General features: G+C 41.6%; 1 long non-coding RNA gene across 1 annotated transcript in view; it reads right to left on the minus strand.

The window, feature by feature from the left end:
• The window catches only part of LOC138961815 (uncharacterized), a 15650-nt gene extending 6716 nt beyond the window's left edge, over nt 1-8934 (minus strand). The window contains exons 1-2 of the long non-coding RNA XR_011454318.1: nt 7863-8934; nt 5512-5692 (exon numbers count right to left, since the gene is read on the minus strand). This is a non-coding gene — a long non-coding RNA (uncharacterized lncRNA). The remainder of the gene's footprint in view (nt 1-5511; nt 5693-7862) is intronic.
• Nucleotides 8935-24067: the final 15133 nt, after the last annotated feature.

The raw sequence follows: 24067 nt of genomic DNA on the forward strand, positions 1-24067 counted from the left end.
ACACCACACTCACACACACACACGAGTACAGACTCATGCACGCGTGTGCACACACAAATACACACACACACACACACCACACACACACTCACACACACACACCACACACACACTCACACACACACGAGTACAGACTCATGCACGCGTGCGCACACACACACACACACAAATACACACACACACACACACACGAGTAGACTCATACACGCGTGCGCACACACACACACAAATACACACACACACACACACACACACACACACACACACACACACACACACACACAAACAGTAACACTAACACATGTGCACAAAATGAACACAAACACACACACCGCGCGAGAGAGAAAGACTACAGGGAGGCATGACGTCATGATGCATTAATTGACGTCAAAGACTTTCGACCGTGACGTATTCTTCTTACGCGAGCTTTATCCATAGACTTGGAAACTACGGAATTTCTACCCGTCCAAAGCGGCCTTGGGTGGCGTTTGCTCAAAAAATGGGGGCGCCAATTTTACCCACCGTATTTTTGTTAGTATGGTCCCAATTTTTGGTGAACTTCCATCTCCAACTGTGGCCCATTTTCGGGCACAAAGAATCCTTCTTTATCCTACATACGTGAGAGAGATACCCGTGAGATAAAAATCGTTCAAATCACACGTGTGTATATCATGTAAATGAGGTCAACCGGAAGGTCATGCTATGTAAATTAGTAATTACATATTCATGAAGAACTACTTTTGCAACAAAATGGCAACTGCCACGAAACCGATTTGTCAACACTGAAAGAATTTTTGAGTGATGAGCTGTTCGAAGACATGTTTGGTGATGACGCGAATGACGAAGTCGATGAAGAAAAAAGCGAGTCATCCATGATTTATGATTTTTCTCCAATAGACTCATTCGTTCAGACATACAAGAACAAGAACACTCTCCGAAAAACGGTTTACGATATACGTCGCCTATCGACGTTTATGGCGAAACACGGGGACAAAAGAAACATTAGCACCATCCAACCACAAAAATTATGCAAAATTCTCTGCTCTTTTTTCATGAGTTTGAAAAAACCGGATGGCAAAGAAAGAGTATGAACCATCCCCACGCTGAGGGGCCTTCTCAGCAGCATCCATCGACAGTTGAAGTCTAAAAAGTACTGTGCACCCGTTATAGACGGCCCCGAATTTGCACTTGTAACTGAGAGAAGTCGTGAAGACAAAGCAGAAGATTGTTAAACAGGAAGGTTGTGGCAACTTACCTAACAGGGCTCAACCGCTGAAAGATGAAGATGTTGACAAGCTGTGGCAGACAAAACAGCTCGGAGTCGCAGATCCAGAAGTAATCCTGAATACTCTGTGGTGGCAAAACACAGTCAACTTTGGTCTGCGCAGCGTGACACCTCACAGGCACATGCAGTGAGGAGACGTGTCCTTGCATGAAGACAGTAATGGCAGAGAATATCTCCAATTTTGCGAAAGACAATCCAAAACATGCCAGGGCGACATGTGAAGAAAAGCTGGGATCATCAACCCGAGGTAGATCTACACCAACCACTCTGCACGCCAGTTCCTAGTGCAGAAACTTTCCGAGAATAACGTTCCTCCGACCAAAATAATGCAGCTATCTGGGCACAACAACGTTAAGCAGCATTTCCCAAGAGGAACACCGTGGCTTCAGTCTGATGCTAAACGGCACTGCACCGGTCTCGGAGCTGTCGCCAGTGTCGGCAGACGACACATTGGATTCGCACGGCCACTTCAACTCCAGCCGTCTCCAATGCCACTGCCACAATCACATCCCAGCAAACGCTAACAACACTGTTTGGAAGGCCTGTGCACGTTGGTACCATCAACATCAACCAATATTTGTCCAGTCACCAAACCGAGAAGTGACCATCTGAAAGCTGTCGACTCGCCTGGCTCCGACTTGACTGTCATCCTGTCGCGGAAGGATATGCTTTGCTGTTGTTGTTCCTTTTGGTTTCTTTTATCCTGTGGCCACTGCTTTTCTTTTTATCTGGTATATTTTGAAGTGACCATCATTTCGTTGTTCGAATTTATTTAATCAATGTTCAATATTAAACTTAACAGTGTTAACAAAGGCGAACTACTTTGTCCTAGTTTGAGAGTGTGTGTCATGGCGGAGGAATGAATGTCAAATTGAGTAAAGTGGTTTGAAGTTCTAAAGCGGGTTGATCCAAAGGCAATAGCGCTGTCGGTGACTTTTAGTTAGATCTGGCACAGAAGTATATAATGTAGGATAAACAGAATACTACATGGCTTGCTGTGTCGTACCAGATTTACACTCGTTGCTTTTTCAAATAGTGAACAGCTCGCTTTCGCTCGCAGTTCACTATTTAAAAAAACAACTCGTGTAAATCTGGTACGACACAGCAAGCCATGTAGTATTCTCTATTTATCATGTATTATTCGGTATGCACATTTCTCAAATCGATTACAGTATAGCGTTCACGGGATACCTCCAGCTTCGCTGGGATTAAGTAGATGTGCAACGCCAAGGCACTGCATACCCCAGCGAAAGACAAACCTCTCTCTCTCTCTCTCTCTATCTCTCTCAAACACACACACACACATACACACACACACACACATACACACACACTCACACACACACACACACACACACACACACACACACACACCCCAAGTCACACACGCACACATACACACACTCACTCACACGCACTCACTCACTCTCTCACAAAAACTTCATACACACAAAACACACACCCATACGCACATATGGACAGACAGACATACACACCTTTACAAACAAACACACATACACGCACACACATACACGTATGCATACACACACACACCACACACACACTCACACGAGTACAGACTCATGCACGCGTGCGCGCACACACACACACACAAATACACACACACACACACACCCCACACACACGAGTACAGACACACACTCACACACACACACACACACACACACACACACAAATACACACACACACACACACACACACACCACACACACACTCACACACACACGAGTACAGACTCATGCACGCGTGCGCACACACAAATACACACACACACACACACACACCACACTGCACACACTCACACACACACGAGTACAGACTCATGCACGCGTGCGCACACACACACACACACACATACACACACAAATACACACACACACACCACACACTCACACACACAGTAACACTAACACATGTGCACAAAATGAACACAAACACACACACCGCGCGAGAGAGAAAGACTACAGGGAGGCATGACGTCATGATGCATTAATTGACGTCAAAGACTTTCGACCGTGACGTATTCTTCTTACGCGAGCTTTATCCATAGACTTGGAAACTACGGAATTTCTACCCGTCCAAAGCGGCCTTGGGTGGCGTTTGCTCAAAAAATGGGGGCGCCAATTTTACCCACCGTATTTTTGTCAGTATGGTCCCAATTTTTGGTGAACTTCCATCTCCAACTGTGGCCCATTTTCGGGCACAAAGAATCCTTCTTTATCATGTATTATTCGGTATGCACATTTCTCAAATCGATTACAGTATAGCGTTCACGGGATACCTCCAGCTTCGCTGGGATTAGTGTTAATGCAGTGTACCCGAGACATAGGACACCCCCCCCCCCCCAAAGAGGTTGCTAGTTCAGGGGACACACCCCCCCCCCCCCCCCAAAGAGGTTGCTAGTTCAGGGGACACAACCGGACCCATATCCTGGCTCGCGGATTCTTGTACTCACGCCCCAGGTAGTTTTACCAAAATTCTTTATTGTAAAGTAAAGTGAAGTGAAGGTAAAAAACTGAAACATATGTAAACATAAGAAACCATAAGAAAAAATACAAACTAATATGAAAAGAATCAAAACACAAAATCGCAACCTCTAAACCACCGCAGTCGCGACCGAGCAACCAACGCTTGGAAAATGGGGTACACACAAAAATCGAATTAATCAAACACACACAAACGGGAAGTACAACTTTGTTACTAAAATTAATCACATTGAGTGGTGGTGCAGAAAGCACTGTGACAATCCGCTTCACTCTAAACCCTGAACGGTTTTAAAAGAACTCCTGACAGGTCTTAACAAAAAACAAAACACCTCTGATCGACTGTCCCGGTCTGCACAGGTAAGTGTTTTTTATTTAAAACTTCTCATTTAAAACGACTTTACGAATATATTGTGAAAAATATCCTCAGCCGCGAGTGCTATTATGGCCTCTGTTCATCATTTACATTCATGACATCGAGCGTCGTTCGTTTGGTACTTTAACAAGTTAACTTTGGATTAGACAATGCGTCAGTAGAGTGTGCCATATATTTAAGTAACGGAAACCACTTTTAGAATTCAAAAAGCTTTGTCGCTCGCTGTGAAAACAAACGCTTGCGAGAAAAGTGTTTGGTTTGAAACAACATTATTTTCTTCAAATACGTCGTTTCGGCTTTTCCAACGGCCTTAAACGATGTGTTTTGTCCATATTTTGAAGACACTGTGTTTAGTTCTTGCCCTTGATTGTTTGTTTGTTTGTTTGTTTCATTTTCATTTTCTTTGAGTATATTCCTTTTGTATAGCAAACATTGCCGGACATCTTACCTTCTTATTGAAGGGAGATAAGCGCAACCTAACGATTTGGGTCAAGTTATCTCACACTGTGACAAAATGGCAACCGACATGTCAAGAAAACGGATATCAGCATGTGCAAGCTGCTTACAATCAGAATATAAGAAGCAACGGTTTTATTATCGGCCAATTTTGACCAAAGTAAAACTGATTCGAAGCAATTTGCAATAAAGATAAAACAGCCGCACAGCGGACACGTGAACCAACACTCTCCAGACACATACATAGCTTTTCTGTGCACCCTCCCATCAAACAAAAAAGTGTTTCGGTAATTTTGGATGGAAAAAGTGTGCTATACGAATGATTGGAAAACGTTATACTGAAGACATCATCCAGATAATTTTACTTTGAGAGTTTAGTTTGTTTTGCTTAGTTTTAGAGTGATTTAGAAAAAGGGCCTTACAGCTATAACAGAGTTGTCGACAGTAAGTTTAAAAGTTGTTTTCATCGGACGGTTTCTTCATTTTTAAGTATATTTTGAACGTCAAACACAACTAAACTTTATATTTTTAGATTCAGACAAGAAAAAAGGTACAGTCAAATCACATTATGAGTTTTGTTTACAAAGTAAAGAAAGTGCAATTATTAGAATAATTTAGAATGGCAGTTTTATCAACGAATGTTAAGGTATCAAGCTAAAATACAATCCATAGTCTCGACCGAACCAGCGACCACTTGGTAAACATTTCAAAGAAATACCCAAACTTTTTTTGCGTACACAAACTTGAAATGACGTCATGAAATACAGATATCCAAAACAAAGATAGAAAACTAAAATAAATTAGAGATTATATTTTCATTTAAAAAAAAATTTCAATGATTTTTGAGATACATGCTTTCCATACAAAGACATACAGACAGGCCAACATACCTGGAGCGACAAACATCCTCTCCACGCCTCTTAAAAAGACGTTGGTTGGGGTCAGTATACCATATTTGTTTGCAGTTTTGCAACAAAAGGTTACTCTTCCACAACTCATACAAAGCCGACGGAGTTTGCATTTGAAAGTTACATGCATTGTTTAAACGGGCACTGGTAACACATCACATACCTGAAACAGCGAGAGGTTTCCGTTAGACGATCACAGATATCACTTCCATGTTGAAAACAACCCGTAGTTGCTGTCATAAACAGTGAAACATAGACATAGGTGGTCTGGAAATTTCAGGAACTATATGTTTCCTCCACCATAATAAAAACATGAGGAAAAGGTCAGCGCGATTATTTATTAGTTATTTAAGTCAAAGTATTTCTTTTTGTGTTTGAATATCCAAATCTCATCATATTTTCCTTTCTCTTTTCTGCTTGTTTCAGAAACATTCATAGAAACCTCCACAGTACCGATGACGAATACTGCCATCAACTTAACAACAAAACAAAAAACAATGGCACACAACATTGGCGGTCATCAGGAGACTGGAGAGGGCGGAACCATCTTGTCCCGCCCAGACATACATTCGGTGGTGATCAGTGTCTCGCATCACCAAAATCATGCTGACATCAGTGTGCTCTTGAATGTCACCGTTGGTAGGTTTATTTCAAGATGTATTTCTTTACTTATCTGTTTATTTATCTTTTGTATTTATTTACCTGTCCGTTTTTATATTTAGTCAAGTTATGACTAAATGTTTTAACATGGACGGGGAATCGAGACGAGGGTCGTGGTGTATGTGTGTATGTGTGTGTGTGGGTGTGTGTGTGTGTGTGTGTGTGCGTGTGTGTGTGTGTGTGTGTGTGTGTGTGTGTGTGTGTGTGTGTGTGTGTGTGTGTGTGCGTGTGTATGTGTAGAGCGCTTCCGAAGAAACTACTAGACCGATTATTATGAAACTTCACCTGAGATATCCTGGGTATAATATCCCCAGACCATTTTTTCTTTTTTACGATAATTGTATTTGATGACGTCATATCCGGCTTTTTGTGAAAGTTGAGGCAGCACTGTCACGCCCTCATTTTTTAACCAAATTGATTGACATTTTCGTCAAGCTAACTTCGACAAAGGTCGGACTTTGGTAATGCATTTCAGCTTGGAGGCTTACAAATTAATTAATGAGTTTGGTCATTAAAAATCTAAAAATTGTAATTAAATTTTTTTTTAAACGATCAAAAAATAATTGCATCTCATTCTTCATTTATTGCTGATTCCAAAAACATATAAATATGTTATATTTGGATTAAAAACTAGCTCTGAAAATTAAAAATATAAAAATTATGATTAAAAATAAATTAATGAAATCGATTTAAAACTATTTCATTTTATTCCTTGTTGGTTCTTGATTCCAAAAACATATAAATATGATATGTTTGGATTAAAAACAAGCTCAGAAACTTAAAAAGAACAGAGATGCAGAAAAGAGTGCTATCCTGCTCAGCGCAACCACTCCCGCACTAGTCTGGCTTGTCAATTTCACTACCTTTCCCACGAGCGGTGGACTGACGATGCTACGAGTATACGATCTTGGTGAAGAAATGCAGTGCGTTAAGTTTCAGTTTCATTTTGTGAGTTCGACGTCGACAGCTTGACTAAATGTAGTTTCGCCTTTCGCGACTTGTTTGTTTTGTTCTGATGTTATTTTTATTTTCTATTTCTTCATTTTGAATTCTTCTCTTTTTCTCTTTTCTGTTCTCTATTTATTAATGTATCCTTAGTCTCACACCACACATTCACCACTAAAGTCACGACTTCAAACCACACAAACTCTGTGCAAAACACCAGCATTATTATATCTGATATCCTCTGAAGAGCCGAACTCTACAGTTTATCTTCCTGGATAGAACACCCTGGAATGGAATTACTAGTTGATACATTTGTCACATTTTCTCTTTTCAGATCTCCATCCTGAGCGCCACATGATGTGTGTGAGTGGCTCTCGTCACAAACCTAGTGGCTCCCAGCCAGTGGCCCCGTCACAGTACACGGCCCATGAACAGCCTGTGACGGCATACAATGAGTACGGCGTCATTCTACGATGAACGGTTCTCAAAACAGCCCCATATACTTCATTCTTGGTATTTTTAAACTCAATAGTGGTAGAGAGTCAGAATGCTGCTGTCTTTACTACGACACCAATATGGTGATACAAAAGTGCTTCCTTAACGTGAAAATACAGAAAAGCTAGTACGGTGTTTGTTGCTCAACATATTTCTCACTGGGAACCGTAATAAACACAAAATCGTGAAGACACATATGTGCTTTTCTACCCAAGTTGGGTTTTCTCACTCACTGGATGAACAGGTCGACGGTAAAAGAAAAATATTTCCTCACAAGCACGAACACTCAACCGCCGACAGAATGGCGGTTGATATGCATGACCTGAGTACTGTGTTTTTCATGTAGGAATATCCTTGTCGGTTGGGTGTCGAGTTTCGTTGTGCCTTTTGTTGTCACTGAGAGACTCGTTCATTGAGTTTAATATATATAGACACAGTGTAGGCACTTATTGGTCCTGCATTCTTCTGTACGCAAGTAATGTTTCACTTTATCTAGCTTTCTGCGCCGCTTTCAATGACACGAGCACAGATTTGACGAACACTGGTCGATGTACCCGAACTGTTTCATTCACAGCGGTTCTCTGTACCAACTAAAGGCTGCTTACACACTAAAGTTACACACTAAAGTGAGTTAATATTCACATATTAACACTTCCTTAGACACAGTAAACCACAGGTTTAAACACACAAGATTCCAAAAATTAGAATATGTCTTCCTCTCGAACTCCCCACTTTGTAATCCCTACCCACAATGCGCTGTTACATTGTCTTAATTTAGCTGTGACTGTGAAGTGTTTATTCTAGGGCCTTCTTTCTATCACTGTGCTTGGCTGTGTCAAAGGATTTTTTGTGGTGTGGGTTGACGGCTGTCGCACTTATGTATGATTCGATGGCCTTGGTATTTTCTCTATTTTCAAAATGTGTCCGGTAGTGTCTCGCTGTAAATCGATTTTGTCTACATTTTATGTTTTTTTTAAATCTAAAATTTGAGTTCGTTTTTTACTGGAAAGAAGCTGGGACTGTTTTCAATGCTAAAAAAGTCTTGTTTTTAGTGTTCTTTTTCATACTCACCTTTGCGGATACTCAATTGTCATAACTATTAGGAGTTTATCGTTGTTCGAAGTAGTTTTATATTGTTGTGCTCAGTTCTGCCATTCCTCCCATTTCACGCCGTCCAACAAATTTCATGTGAAATACTCTGCTGTTGTTGATTTGATGCCTGTTCTTATAGCTATGTTGGTTCTGTTTGCTTTTCTGTTTAATTGTATGATTTGTACAAGTGTTCGTGTGTATGTGTGTGTGTGTGTGTGTGTGTGTGTGTGTGTAAGTGTGTTTGTGTGTGTGTGTGTGTATATGTATGTGTGTATGTGTGTGTGTCAGTGTGTTTGTGTGTGTGCATGTGTGTGTATGCGTGAATGTTAGTGTGTGTGTATGTCAGTATGTGTGTGTGTGTGTGTTTGTGTTATATTATTGTACGATGTTTGATGTTGTAATGTTTGTGCGTGTGTTACAATGCAATATGTTATGATGTAATGTATGATGATGTATTCGGTGCATGATAGTGGATGTATGCTTGTTAGTTGTAGATCTAGTACGATGTTTGAGGTTGTAATGTTTGTGCGGGCGTTATAATGCAATATGTAGCCGTATGAGGGTTCCAGTGTGTGAGTTGTACATGGCCGGGTGGCTGCATGAATGATTAAGTGCATGTGGAGCTGTATGGCTGGGTGAATTGTGGGTTGCGTACGTCCGAGGGGCACATGTAGCCTGTGTGTATGAAGTAGTGGGTATGGTGCGTAAGGGTGTGCTGATATTGAACTTTAGTTGTGTTTTGTAAATGTCCATGTATCAGTGTATTATGTCTTGCCACACACATGCCAAATTTCCTTGTATTGATGAGGACAATAAAACTTCTTGTATCTTGTATCTTGTATCTTGTGTGTGTGTGTATGTGTGTGTGTGTGTGTGTGTGTGTGTGTGTGTGTGTGTGTATGTGTGTGTGTATGTGTGTGTGTGCGTGTGTAACAACTCGTCGTAGCGGGTTTGCGAATATAATTTAGTTCAGTATTTATTCGTGAATAGCTGTATGTCTTGGTTGGTTAGTCTTGGTTGGTTAGTATAAGCTTGGGATACCATACATCAGTTGTGTACCTGTGTACAGGATACATATTTGTACAATGGTTTATTTATTCAATTAGGTTTATAGGGCTCGCGAGTATGTAGAGTCTGTACTTGCATCATATGTGGCCACACTGCATTTTACTGTGATACTGTGATACTTTCAAAACGATTGCTTTCTTGGGGAAAAAAGCCCCCCCCCCCCCCCCCCCCCATTCAGGACTTCCCCCTTTTTAAAACCTTGATTTTGAAGATCGTCTGTTCATAACGTCTTTACATTAACCTCCTTCTTAAGACTCGATTTTTTAAGATATTTGGAGGTCTTAAAAGAAGGGTTCCATTGTATAGCTAGCCTTGAAAATGTCCCACTTTTGATAGTTTTATTTATTAAGCAAGGGCTTCTTCCCTGTATCTCAAGTGATATCTTCAACAGGCAGGACTAACTGAAACATGTCTTTTGATGTCTAACATTTTGTCGGTATACCCAACCCATCTCTCGCTGATTGAAAATCAGCATAGAAAACAAGAACAACCTGTCTTTAGATCATCATAACGAAGAACGTAGTGAAGAGATTGTCCTGAGTAAAAACAGGCTCAATCTAGGACCCCCCCCCCCCTACCCCACCCCCTCTCTTACATATCAGTACACACAAAAACCACATTGTGATTAGCATTGTTGATATATTAGATGCAATTGATGCTTCTATTTTGTAAGGAAGATTTACACATATTTATCTTTATATAAACGTGTTTACTAAATAAAGTAATATAATTATTTGATCAGTTGGGTTTTTTTGTGACAGTTTGTGTGTGTTTATGTGTGTGTGTGTGTGTGTGTATGGTTGTGTGTGTGTGTGTGTGTGTGTGTGTGTGTGGTTGTATTTAGTGTTCATATGTATTGTTTCTTGGTATAACACATAGCACAAACACACTGACTGACCCACGTACATACACTCGCACGTACACTTACATACCTATGCTCCCCCCACCCCACCCCCAAACACACCCACACAGGGATATGGAAGTGAAAACGTTTTCAAAATCCCAACAAATTCGTAACTTTTTAACTTCACTAGTCCACTGACTTGTTTCGATAGTCCCAACACTTTTCCTCCCTGATCTGAGTCAGGTCGTTTTTCTTGTACACGTAAGACAAATTGTAAGTCAAAAAAAGTTGTCCCATTCTGTATCAAATGATCCACTTAGCAATTGAAACTGGAAACTGCTTCTTCAGAATTTGACAAAATTGCCACTCGCATGAAGTGCAAGTGGTTAATTTCTAAATGCACAACAACATCTCTACTGGTGAGTGGATAACATACAAACCAAGACAACTGTCACGTTTCGGTATATCACTTAAGGTGATTACGAAACGGTTAGTTACTTCTAACTAACTAACCACACCACGATCCACTCTCGCAGTCATACAATTTAATGGAAACAACAAAAGTATAAGTTTCAGACGCCTGTTAATGTAATAACTCGCCACCTCCCTCGAGACTTCACTCCCAAAATGTCCTTTTACGTTCAAAACGTAAAACCAATGGTCACTGACAAAATGCCAGTTAGAATATAGAAAATTATAGTAACACGCTGATCCCGTGTAAAGTTAGGAAGATATAGCTGATCTGCCCAAAAGTGCTAGTTAATGCAGGTGTCACACACCCCACGTTGTCACTACTCGAATATAATCACAAATAGAAAAGATGACAACGGCGGTCAACGGGGTGCAAAGACATGGTGCACTTAGCTTTGTTTTGCCACTGGGTGGACGGCCTGTAATTTGTTCATAGTCTCCACAACTGCTCCGTAGAATGTAGTGCCGGCTGGCGTTGTTACGAAGCAGGGAAAAGTGGAGACATCAGGCGCCGCACCCAGTCGCTGGTCAGCTGGTTAGCCGGTTTGCTGGTTAGCCGGTTTGCTGGTTAGCCGGTTAGCTGGTTACATCAGATGATCCCGGTTACAGCGTCTGCAGCTAACAGTGTCCCGCAGATAGGCAGCCAAACAGAAGATAGAAAGGCTGCAACAGAAAGCACCGGTGCACTAAACATGCCAGCTACCCCTCAACCTCCACCTTTAAACATGTCATCTTTACATATCTCATCGAGCACGTGGGCCTGCACAAACGGACTTTTTACAACAACAAATCAGCCATTTTCCGTCCTTCTCTCCATATCTGCAAAAACCATATACAGATTGGTATTTTAGCGTCACAAAGAGCAAATTATGCGCTAACCTGGAAAGAACAACAGAGAGTATTTCATTCCACAAACACAGACTCGTCAACAGCGTTAAATAATGATTTATTACCTCAAAAAACCAATGAATGTAGCACTCTCATGGAAGCAAAAACCGCTTCCTCCCTGGATTGGCCTCTGTTCGTCAACAGTGACACACCATCCAACCTCTTGCCGAATACTTTATGCGGCGAAGAGAAATTGACGACTCGTCCTCAGCAAACATGTAACAGCGAAAAGGTGGTATCTCGTTGAAGTTCCATTAGAGCCCTAACTGTGCTAGCAGAACGGCACGTAGATAGAAGTGAAATATCTAGTCGTGATGAAAACCATCATACTCTAAGGACGCAGACACCGACCTTTCTCCTCTTGCCGCTGATTGTCAAGTGTCCAGTTAACTTGTCTCAGACAGACAACCTTGACGAAAACACGTGACTAACCTTGTCACATATCAAGTTCAGCTATAGCTGAGTTCTGCTTCGACAGCAGAAATCACCCCCGTGAAATCCGTGCACCACAAAAATATCCGTGTTCGTTGTGCGCTGTCGGCAAAACCCACCACCGTTGACAGAAGCACAGGCGCTTTCTATCATAATTTGACCAAGAGACGGCACCCCACCGAGTGACACTTGATCCATGTCACCTAATCGTCACAACAACCAGCCAAACACGGAGAAATTGCCCCAAGGGGAGGTAATCAGCATGCTGTGGTTCAAAGGACAATTCACCCTGCAGTTTTCATTGTAAGAGTACGGATTACTGGTGATGCCATTAGTACATGAAGTATGTAATAATTATGCGTTATGAAAGGTAAGAGGTTTTAATACCTTTGGTTGATCAACAGAAAAGCAGGAATATTTGAACCTTTATTGTTTTAGTGCAAAATGCAGCGCTACATTCATGAAAAAGGTATACAAGTCTAGATCTTCCCATGCTTGGCTTTTATCACTGACTCACAGCTACACACGACCCACTACCACTTTCTCCCACTGGGTTTGGGAGTAAAGTTGTGTTGGTAAATTTTGCTCCTGCTGGAATATCTTCTTCCTTTCGTGACCAATAAAATACATTATTTTGGGAGAAAACGTCATTCCGTGCTGTGATTTTTATGATAAATGTTGTTTTGTGCAAGGGGAGAATGAGTAAAAGCAAGTTTGAATTGTGTTGACAGTAACAGCAAGAGGAGACACTTTCTGATGTTACTCAGACGCAGTTCACAACATGGAAACCAAAGCTAAGAAGATCCACGAACAATGTACACACCATGGCCAACTGTAACTCTTGATTTCATTTTGTTATACAGACTTCTCCTTTTTTATGTGTGTGTGTGTGTGTGTGTGTGTGTGTGTGTGTGTGTGTGTGTGTGAATGTTAATGTTGGCTGTGTATAAATGTGTCAACCGAAAGTAATTTATATAGTATACAGAGGGGAACTGTTAATGCAAGGGAGATAATCCTTTATCCCCGAGTACGCTAGTACTAGGGTCCAGCAGACTTTAATTGTCTGTGTGTGTGTGTGTGTGTGTGTGTGTGTGTGTCTCGACTTAACAGCTTATTGCTTGGAAACTACTGGGCGCAGTTCGTTCAAAAGTTGACACACTAACTTGATAATAGGTCCGATTGATCGTATTAAAACTTCATAATGTTACCTGGGACCTAAATGCGAAATAAACCACACAAAAAAACGACTTGGCGGTTGGAGGAATTTGCGGAGCCACATCCAGCCAGGCAGTCTGATAGAACAGCCGAACGCGTCACACAGTGACGAGAAATATAGCGTCATAAAAAGATTACGTCACGGTCGAAAGTCTTTGACGTCAATTAATGCATCATCCCTGTAGTCTTTTTCTCTCGCGCGGTGTGTGTGTGTGTTCATTTTGTGCACATGTGTTAGTGTTACTGTTTGTGTGTGTGTGTGTGTGTGTGTGTGTGTGTGTGTGTGTGTGTGTGTGTGTGTGTGTGTGTGTGCGTGCATGAGTTTGTGTGTGTGTGTGTGTGTGTGTGTGTGTGTAAGAAAGAGAGAGAGAGAGAGAGAGAGAGAGAGAGAGAGAGAGAGAGAGAGAGAGAGAGAGAGGGAGAGAGAGAGGGAGTGAGGGAGAGAGAGAGTGTGTGTGTGTGAATGTGTGTGTGCATTTTCACTGTGATCAAATAAAAGAGAAAGGCCAGTCACCACGCACATCCTCGCATGCAATGTATTTATATAGCAAAGGGAATGCCTGTAATTCACACAGAGCAATCACTTGGTCTTAAACGTGCACAAGACAAAAACTTTCATACTGGGGGAGCGAGCCAGTCTGAAGAGTACTCGGGTCCAGCGCGAGCGTTTTTTTTATGCATAATCCTTTAATCCCAGCGAAGCTGGAGGTATCCCGTGAACGCTATACTGTAATCGATTTGAGAAATGTGCATACCGAATAATACATGATAAAGAAGGATTCTTTGTGCCCGAAAATGGGCCACAGTTGGAGATGGAAGTTCACCAAAAATTGGGACCATACTAACAAAAATACGGTGGGTAAAATTGGCGCCCCCATTTTTTGAGCAAACGCCACCCAAGGCCGCTTTGGACGGGTAGAAATTCCGTAGTTTCCAAGTCTATGGATAAAGCTCGCGTAAGAAGAATACGTCACGGTCGAAAGTCTTTGACGTCAATTAATGCATCATGACGTCATGCCTCCCTGTAGTCTTTCTCTCTCGCGCGGTGTGTGTGTTTGTGTTCATTTTGTGCACATGTGTTAGTGTTACTGTTTGTGTGTGTGTGTGTGTGTGTGTGTGTGTGTGTGTGTGTGTGTCAATGTCTGTGTGTGGGGGGTGTGTGTGTGTTTGTGTGTGTGCGCGCACGCGTGCATGAGTCTGTACTCGTGTGTGTGTGTGTGTGTGTGTGGTGTGTGTGTGTGTGTGTGTGTGTGTGTATTTGTGTGTGCGCACGCGTGCATGGGTCTGTACTCGTGTGTGTGTGAGTGTGTGTGTGGTGTGTGTGCGTGTATTTGTGTGTGTGTGTGTGTGGGGTGTGTGTGTGTGTCACTGTGTATTTGTGTGTGTGTGTGTGTGCGCGCACGCGTGCATGAGTCTGTACTCGTGTGTGTGTGTGAGTGTGTGTGTGGTGTGTGTGTGTGTGTGCATAAATGTATGTGTGTGCGTGTATGTGTGTTTGTTTGTAAAGGTGTGTATGTCCGTCTGTCCATATGTGCGTATGGGTGTGTGTTTTGTGTCTATGAAGTTTTTGTGAGAGAGTGAGTGAGTGCGTGTGAGTGAGTGTGTGTATGTGTGCGTGTGTGACTTGGGTGTGTGTGTGTGTGTGTGTGTGTGTGTGTGTGTGTGTGTAAGAAAGACTGAGAGAGGGAGAAAGAGTGTGTGTGTGTGTGTGTGAATGTGTGTGTGCATGAGTTTGTGTGTATGTTTGTGTGTGTATGAGTGTGTATATGTGTTTGTTTGTAAAGGTGTGTGTGTCCGTCTGTCTATGTGCGACCACGAAGGGCCATAATTATCAGGGCGGTGCTGCTTTGAGATATAAAGTGCGCCACACACAAGGCAGAAGTCGCAGCACAGGCTTCATGTCTCACCCAGTCACATTATTCTGACACCGGACCAACCAGTCCTAGCATGCACTAACCCCATAATGCCAGACGCCAGGCGGAGCAGCCACTAGATTGCCAATTTTAAAGTCTTAGGTATGATCCGGCCTGGGTTCTAACCCACGACCTCCCGATCACGGGGCGGACGCCTTACCACTAGCCCAACCGTGTACAAGTATGTGCGTATGAGTGTGTGTTTTGTGTGTATGAGATTTGTGTGAGTCAATGTGTGAGTGTGTGTGTGAGTGTGTGTGTGTGTGTGTGTGTGTGTGTGTGTGTGCGGGTGTGTGCGGGTGTGTGCGTTCCTATGTACATGTGTGTGTGTGTGTGTGTACGTGTGTGTGTGTGGGTGTGTGTGGGTGTGTGTCTGTTTGTATAAGAGAGAAAGAGAGAGAGAGAGAGAGAGAGAGAGAGAGAGAGAGAGAGAGAGAGACGGAGAGTGGGTGGGTGGGTTTGTGTTTGTACTTGTGCGTAAGTGTATGTGTGTGTATGTGTGTTTGTTTATATGTGCGTATGGGGGTGTGTTTGTGTGTATGAAGTGTGTGTGAGAGAGTGAGTGAGTGAGTGTGTATGTGTGTACGTGTGTAACTTGGGGTATGTGTGTGTGTGTGTGTGTGTGTGTGTGTTCGTGTGTCAGTGTTTGAGAGAGAGAGAGAGAGAGAGAGAGAGAGAGAGAGAGAGAGAGAGAGAGAGAGAGAGAGAGAGAGAGAGAGAGAGAGAGAGAGAGAGAGAGAGAGAGGTTTGTCTTTCGCTGGGGTATGCAGTGCCTTGGCGTTGCACATCTACTTAATTGTTATTATAATGTGTAATTAAAATTGTTGGCAGGCAAGTTAGAGGCGTCGAAGAAAATTGTCAATTGTAATGTATTCATTTCAATGAAAAATGAAGTGTTCTTACTGTTACTTTTATTATTGTTGTAATTACCCTCCTCCTGTTCCGTCGTATCTTACCCGTATAGGTGCTCCCTCCGGTGTAGTTAATGTTCATGATCTCCTTCTTCATGGTGTCCTTGTCGTAGAAGTCGTTCAGGTTGAACTCAGTGTTGGCAGATGACGAGAACCTCAGCACGCCCACCCGGATCTTATTTTTCCGCCGATGTCGAAGGCGTCGACCTCATCACGAACAAACTCCTTCATCGTCTGGAAGTTGTTGGCACTTACACTGCCAGAAGCGTCCATCACAAAGACGAGATCGGCCTGAACGTTGCCTGAGCAACCTAGTGAGAAATCGTGAACAGAATAACAAATAAAGACGCAAGAAAAGACACAGGAATACCAAAAGAAAACAGCATTGAACGATCGATCAAGCTCTGGGATCTGGAAGGTGGATGAGGTCCTGAACACTACGTCCAAGACAATCGGCCCTGCCTTAACAATTACGACTATTTAACAATCCTATGAGAGAAGGATGCAATTAAAGAAATATCGACGTTTGAGATTACAGAAAGAAAAAACCCCAACTACTTCATGGTCTACAAACCACCGGGGGTGTCCAAAATAAAGATGATGTTTGTCAGAACATTGCCGGAATAACATTTTGAAATAGGGAACACAAAAGCAGATTACGAATATAAAGACAGACATGCTGCTTCATAATATTCAGGAAGATGGATTACTGAAAAAGGCATCAAGATAATGGAGGAGAACTAGGTGAAATAAGTTAGAAAACAAGAAAAATGTTGGACAACAGATATGCAGAAAAACGTTCTGGTCAGCTTAGACAGTAGGGTGCATGAAATGGGGAAAAAAACCGACTTTCATTTTCAAATGTTAAGATAGAGTTCAGAAACTTGTCAAAGTATTCAATTTGAAAACCTTTCCTGTATTAATCCTTTAGCCATTATATTCAGTCATTGATTTATTTAGTTTTGCTACGCACACCACAAAATACTTTGACATATGAATTATCTTGAAAGACATAATTCAAAATAAATATTGCTAAAAACTTTTCACGTAAGATAAACACTTTCAATTTAATTATATTCATTAATTGACTTACTAGAGCAAGCGTGTACGTTGCAGCATTGTGTCTCAGACAACGTTACAGAGCAGTTGGTACCACCAGTCAAAGGTGCAGTGTTGTTACATGCGCGGCTGCGGGACTGGCTTCCGCTTCCGCAAGTCTTGGTGCACGACCCCCAAGACCCCCAGGTAGCAAGACTGGCTTCCACTGTCAACAAAAGGCAAACTAGTGATATTGGAGAACGTTAGATTATACGTTGTCGTTTCGCAGCAGTCACGTCACAGATCAGGACAATCATCACACATGCCGAATTGAATTGAATTGAATTAGCAAAGATCATAGATAAGCTCCCCAGAAACGGATTTTAGTGCAAATGTGCTTGTGTCACGGTGATACCTGAACACTTTGATCTAGTTTTTGTCTACCTCATATCAAACCGAGCGTTAACCAGAAGGGAAAGTCACACCTCGTATATTTCGTGGACTGAGACGCACGTGCGGCCAAGAATGGATCAACAACCTTCAAAGTGGTTTGTACGCATGAACGATCCCATTTAATTATGTAACGTTGCCACATGTTGTAAAATCGTTCCCGCCTGTTTTAGATAATAGTGCTTAAAGTACGCGGGGTCACGCGGGGATAATCTCTAGCGACCATAATTATATTGTTGTTATGCGTTTCCTTCGTGTTTTAGAAAAACTGGGTTCAAGAGCACAACGTGTCAAACGTCATCTGTGCGGGCAAAAAAACGTTTTCCCACTCGAATTTCAACATTTGTTTCTGCAATGCATGCATGCAATCAATGTTTTCTAAAAATATACATCTATTGAACATTGGATTTCCTTTCTTTGAGCCATGTGACGTCAGAGTCCGAGAAAAAAAACCCTCGTAATTAGGCAGCTAGCCGTGAGTACAAAAGAGTGCATGTTTGTTTGTTTTTCACATCTCTCAAGTTCTGTTTCAATGCATTCCTAGTCAGATTCTGTCCTGTGAGCGTGACACTTTTAAGAAGCAAAAGAATTCAAACCAATATATAACAAGTTGCGTAAGGCGAAAATACAATATTTAGTCAAGTAGCTGTCGAACTCACAGAATGAAACTGAACGCAATGCCATTTTACTCGTAGCATCGTCAGGCCACCGCTCATGGCAAAGGCAGTGAAATTGACAAGAAGAGCGGGGTAGTAGTTGCGCTAAGAAGGATAGCACGCTTTTCTGTACCTCTCTTTGTTTTAACTTTCTGAGCGTGTTTTTAATCCAAACATATCATATCTATATGTTTTTGGAATCAGGAACCGACAAGGAATAAGATGAAAGTGTTTTTAAATTGATTTGGACAATTTAATTTTGATAATAATTTTTATATATTTAATTTTCAGAGCTTGTTTTTAATCCAAATATAACATATTTATATGTTTTTGGAATCAGCAAATGATGGAGAATAAGATAAACGTAAATGTGAATCGTTTTATACATTTTTATTTTTTTTTACAATTTTCCGATTTTTAATGACCAAAGTAATTAATTAATTTTTAAGCCACCAAGCTGAAATGCAATACCGAACCCCGGGCTTCGTCGAAGATTACTTGACCAAAATTTCAACCAATTTGGTTGAAAAATGAGGGCGTGACAGTGCCGCCTCAACTTTCACGAAAAGCCGGATATGACGTCATCAAAGACATTTATCAAAAAAATGAAAAAAACGTTCGGGGATTTCATACCCAGGAACTCTCATGTCAAATTTCATAAAGATCGGTCCAGTAGTTTAGTCTGAATCGCTCTACACACACACACACACACACACACACACACACACACACACACACACACACGCACGCACACACACACGCACGCACGCACATACACCACGACCCTCGTTTCGATTCCCCCTCGGTGTTGAAATATTTAGTCAAAACTTGACTAAATATAAAAATGTGATCATGGGACTTTTTTCAGGTCTGAGGATATTCACACTCGTGATCTGTGAAAATGTACGTGTCCTGGGCTCAAATCGCAAAGTCTGACCAGTGCTAATCGCCGTGAACAATTTTTTTAGCACTGTTAATGAAATAAATAAAAATATGTTCCTTCTTCTTCTTCTTTTTCTTCTTCTTCTTCTTCTTTGTTCATGGGCTTAGACTCCCACGTTCACTCGTGTTTTTAGCACGAGTGGATTTTTACGTGTATGACCGTTTTTACCCCGCCATTCAGGCATCATACGCCGATTTTGGGGGAGGCATGCTGGGTATTTTCGTGTTTCTATAACCCACCGAACTCTGACATAGATTATAGGATCTTTTCCGTGCGCACTTGGTCTTGTGCTTGCGTGTACACACGAATGGGGTTAAGTCACTAGCAGGTCTGCACATAAGTTGACCTGGGAGATCGGAAAAATCTCCACTCTTAACCCACCAGGCTGCAGCGACCGGGATTCGAGCTCACGACCTCCCGATTAGGAGGTCTTACCACCACGCCAATGTTCCAAGTTCCCCTTAGCCAAACTATACCCATTCTGCATTCAACGTCTGCATGCAGTTTGTGCAAATCATGTGCATGATCTTCTTCTTCTCATTCTGGAATTAGACGAAAACCGCTGCTTTTCGCGATGTTTCTGATAAACATAACGACAGGGGATCTTACCCAAGTGGTGCAGTGGGTGTGGGCGATATTATTCCTTCGACTGTCACTGCTGATCTTTGCACCCGTCTCTAATGTGTACGAGACTGGCATGCAGGGTGTCTATGCAGTTTTTTGCTGAATGACTGAACGGTCAAATCATACATTTGACTTTTAAGTATTTCAAGGAGGCGTTCCCGTTGTTCGAAATACATGATAGGCACGATCAGGGATCCTCGGCACGCTTTTGCCATCTGATAGTAAAATGCGTGTATGTTGATTGTTGAGTCTTCTGATTTGCTAAGGATCTCAGGTTTTACAGTTGGAGACTGGATTTTTTGGCATGCGCAATTAAACCAACACACCTACATTTAAAAATGTAACTTGGTTAATTCTTTGGACTTTAACAAAAGTGTAAACCAGTCATTTAATTGATTCTAAATGTTTGTCACTATGCATGTAAACGAAGCATACTGCAACCTGACATCAAAACAGATTGGTGTGCCCCATTATCTATCTCATTGTTTCTTCAAAACTACTGTTCTCTTTTGGCTAAAATCAGTATAAACGCTCCAATTAAGACAAGTCACTGAACATAATCACATTGCAGAAAGGTGCTTGTGTATACTGTTTGCGAATAAGTGATACATGATGAAATTAGTTACAATCGTAAACATCTACTTGTAATTATATTTAGTCAAGTTTTGACTAAATATTTTAACATCGAGGGGGAATCGAAACGAGGGTCGTGGTGTATGTGCGTGCGTGTGTGTGTGTGTGTGTCTGTGTGTGTGTGTGTGTGTAGAGCGATTCAGACTAAACTACTGGACCGATCTTTATGAAATTTGACATGAGAGTTCCTGGGTATGAAATCCCCGAACGTTTTTTTCATTTTTTTGATAAATGTCTTTGATGACGTCATATCCGGCTTTTCGTGAAAGTTGAGGCGGCACTGTCACGCCCTCATTTTTCAACCAAATTGGTTGAAATTTTGGTCAAGTAATCTTCGACGAAGCCCGGGGTTCGGTATTGCATTTCAGCTTGGTGGCTTAAAAATTAATTAATTACTTTGGTCATTAAAAATCGGAAAATTGTAAAAAAAAATAAAAATTTATAAAACGATCCAAATTTACGTTTATCTTATTCTCCATCATTTGCTGATTCCAAAAACATATAAATATGTTATATTCGGATTAAAAACAAGCTCTGAAAATTAAATATATAAAAATTATTATCAAAATTAAATTGTCCAAATCAATTTAAAAACACTTTCATCTTATTCCTTGTCGGTTCCTGATTCCAAAAACATATAGATATGATATGTTTGGATTAAAAACACGCTCAGAAAGTTAAAACAAAGAGAGGTACAGAAAAGCGTGCTATCCTTCTTAGCGCAACTACTACCCCGCTCTTCTTGTCAATTTCACTGCCTTTGCCATGAGCGGTGGACTGACGATGCTACGAGTATACGGTCTTGCTGAAAAATGGCATTGCGTTCAGTTTCATTAGTGTGAGTTCGACAGCTACTTGACTAAATGTTGTATTTTCGCCTTACGCGACTTGTTCAATTGTTTTGCATAATTGTGCAATTAACAAAGCAAATGCAAACAACAACACCATAACAACAACACCATATCAACAACACCATCATTATGAGCAGCAGTGCATTTGTTTTTACTACTACTATCATTACAACTAATTATACTACGTACTACCCCTTCTGTTACTATATTATACTAACTACTTCTGTTATTACTACCATTACTAGTATTGCAACTTTAACTGTCCTGGAATAACACCTTAAATTCTAGGTTGAACAATGATACGGTATGCCTTAATGATACGGTGTACCTTAATTTGTAAAAAGAATGTGGCACTTACCCGAGGAAGGGTAAGTGACGTAGGACGCAGAGAACCCTTGTGTGGTCACACTTCTGTCTGTTTTGAACGTGACTGTGACTCTGTTGCTGGATGATGTGACCGTTCCGGGTGACTCTCCACAGTATCTGATAACATTCAGTTTTTGGTTTACATCCTGGTGTTTGACTCAAAGGTTACTTCAGTATAGAGAAGCAGATATATATTCTATCTGTAATTAAACTTTTTTTTTTAAACTATGGGCAAGTACGTATGTGAGCAGGTCTTTGTGGTGAGGCCCTTTATGGTAAAGGGTCATTCTCAGAGTCAAGGTCCAAAAGCGTGACATTATCCCCGAGTACGCTAGTACTGGGGCTCAGCAGACTTTAATTGTGTGTGTGTGTCTCGACTTAACAGCTTATTGCTGGGAAACTACTGGGCGCAGTTCGTTCAAAAGTTGATACACTAACTTGATGATAGGTCCGATTGATCGTATTAAAACTTCATAATGTTACCTGGGACCTAAATGCGAAATAAACCACAAAAACGACTTGGCCGTAGGAGGAGTTCACACCGGCGGGGCAACACGCAGCCATTGACCTGATAGAACAGCCGAACGCGTCACACAAAAATACGTCATGACAAAGTTACACGCAAAGCGAAAGAGACTTTGACGTCATTTACTTTTGTTCGGAATTTTCCGTCTGTTCCTAGCTTGTGAGTGAAGACCTGACGTGAGTAAGCTTACCCAAAACGTCTTTGTTCTCTATTCTCATACACCAGTTAACAGTTCCGCGGCCATTTTAGATCTCGCACATGCGCACTTCTCTTATTGCGAGTTCCGGGTGATGCGCACATCGTTTTTCGGCATGTTTATGTCTTTTTCCTTTTCCGGTTGATTTCACTGCATGCGCAGATCGTGTTATTCGCCCACGTTTCTACGCAAGGGACACTACTCCGGCGCACTACTCCACCCGTTGAAAGGGGGAAACATTGTCTTCAGTACAAGTGGTCTTTATGAATAAACAATTAACAAGAAGGACGTTGTAAATTCATTCAATGCAGATAAAATAAGAAATATGTTTGACAAACTTGTTCTGTTCTTATTCACATGACAAAATATGTGAAGATCGAGAGATGTTATTAAAAAACCGTGTTCCAGGCAACTCGCAAACAGATAACCGCTGTGTATTTCACCACAACCCAACGCAAAGGAAACATGACAAACTACTATTTGGCATACCTTTTTGCATTCATTGAACTTTCCCCAATAAATTCGGCTCACATCAGTCGTACTAAAAGTTTGTCAAAACACGACACACAGACGATAACAAATGCCCACCTGAATGGTGATTCGCAACCACACACTAACGACCGTCGAGGCACGTAATGAATTTTGCAATCTTCCGACCACCATTTTTTAAGTCGGTTACTCCCATTACTGCAACCAATAACACAGCATGTTGACGCCATCGTTAATTTGGATGTAACGTGAGGTTTTTGTTATAACGACACGTAGAGGAAAACACACCGTCCCGTTCAATTGCTACCATCACGTTGAGCAGACGATGCAGCGGTTGCTCGACCGAAATTTCTCGTCCAACCAGAATCGCTTTGGGTATCACGTGAGTTTTCCTTCTTTGTACCATGTAAGTCCCGAAACTGTTAACTGGTGTATTGCAGCTGTGAAATAATCAGTCTTGTGTCTCGGTCGTGTAGGTACAGAGTTTGCTTCTGCAATCATTGATTTGTGTTCGTGTTGATGACGGCTTCATAAGACAAAATAATAAGCGAATCTATCGCGAGGAAGACGTTTATGTACAAATCACCGAACCCAACCCATTTTTTGGGGTGCGTATCGCTGCATTTTTCTGAAGAATAAACTGCATGTGGTTAATTTCATCCGTTTAATGCTTGTCGAAACATATCTGACCACAGATGAGGTCGCAGTTTGTAGGTTGAATCTATGAATCGGCCAGATATAGATCTGCATTTCTGGTCAGAAACCAACATTCACACCACAGACATTCCAAACATTTATATTTATTGAGCAAGCCAGTCTGAAGAGTACTCGG

This window comes from Littorina saxatilis, linkage group LG3 (genome assembly GCF_037325665.1).
Source record: "Littorina saxatilis isolate snail1 linkage group LG3, US_GU_Lsax_2.0, whole genome shotgun sequence".
In the NCBI taxonomy this organism is placed as follows: Eukaryota; Metazoa; Mollusca; class Gastropoda; order Littorinimorpha; family Littorinidae; genus Littorina; species Littorina saxatilis.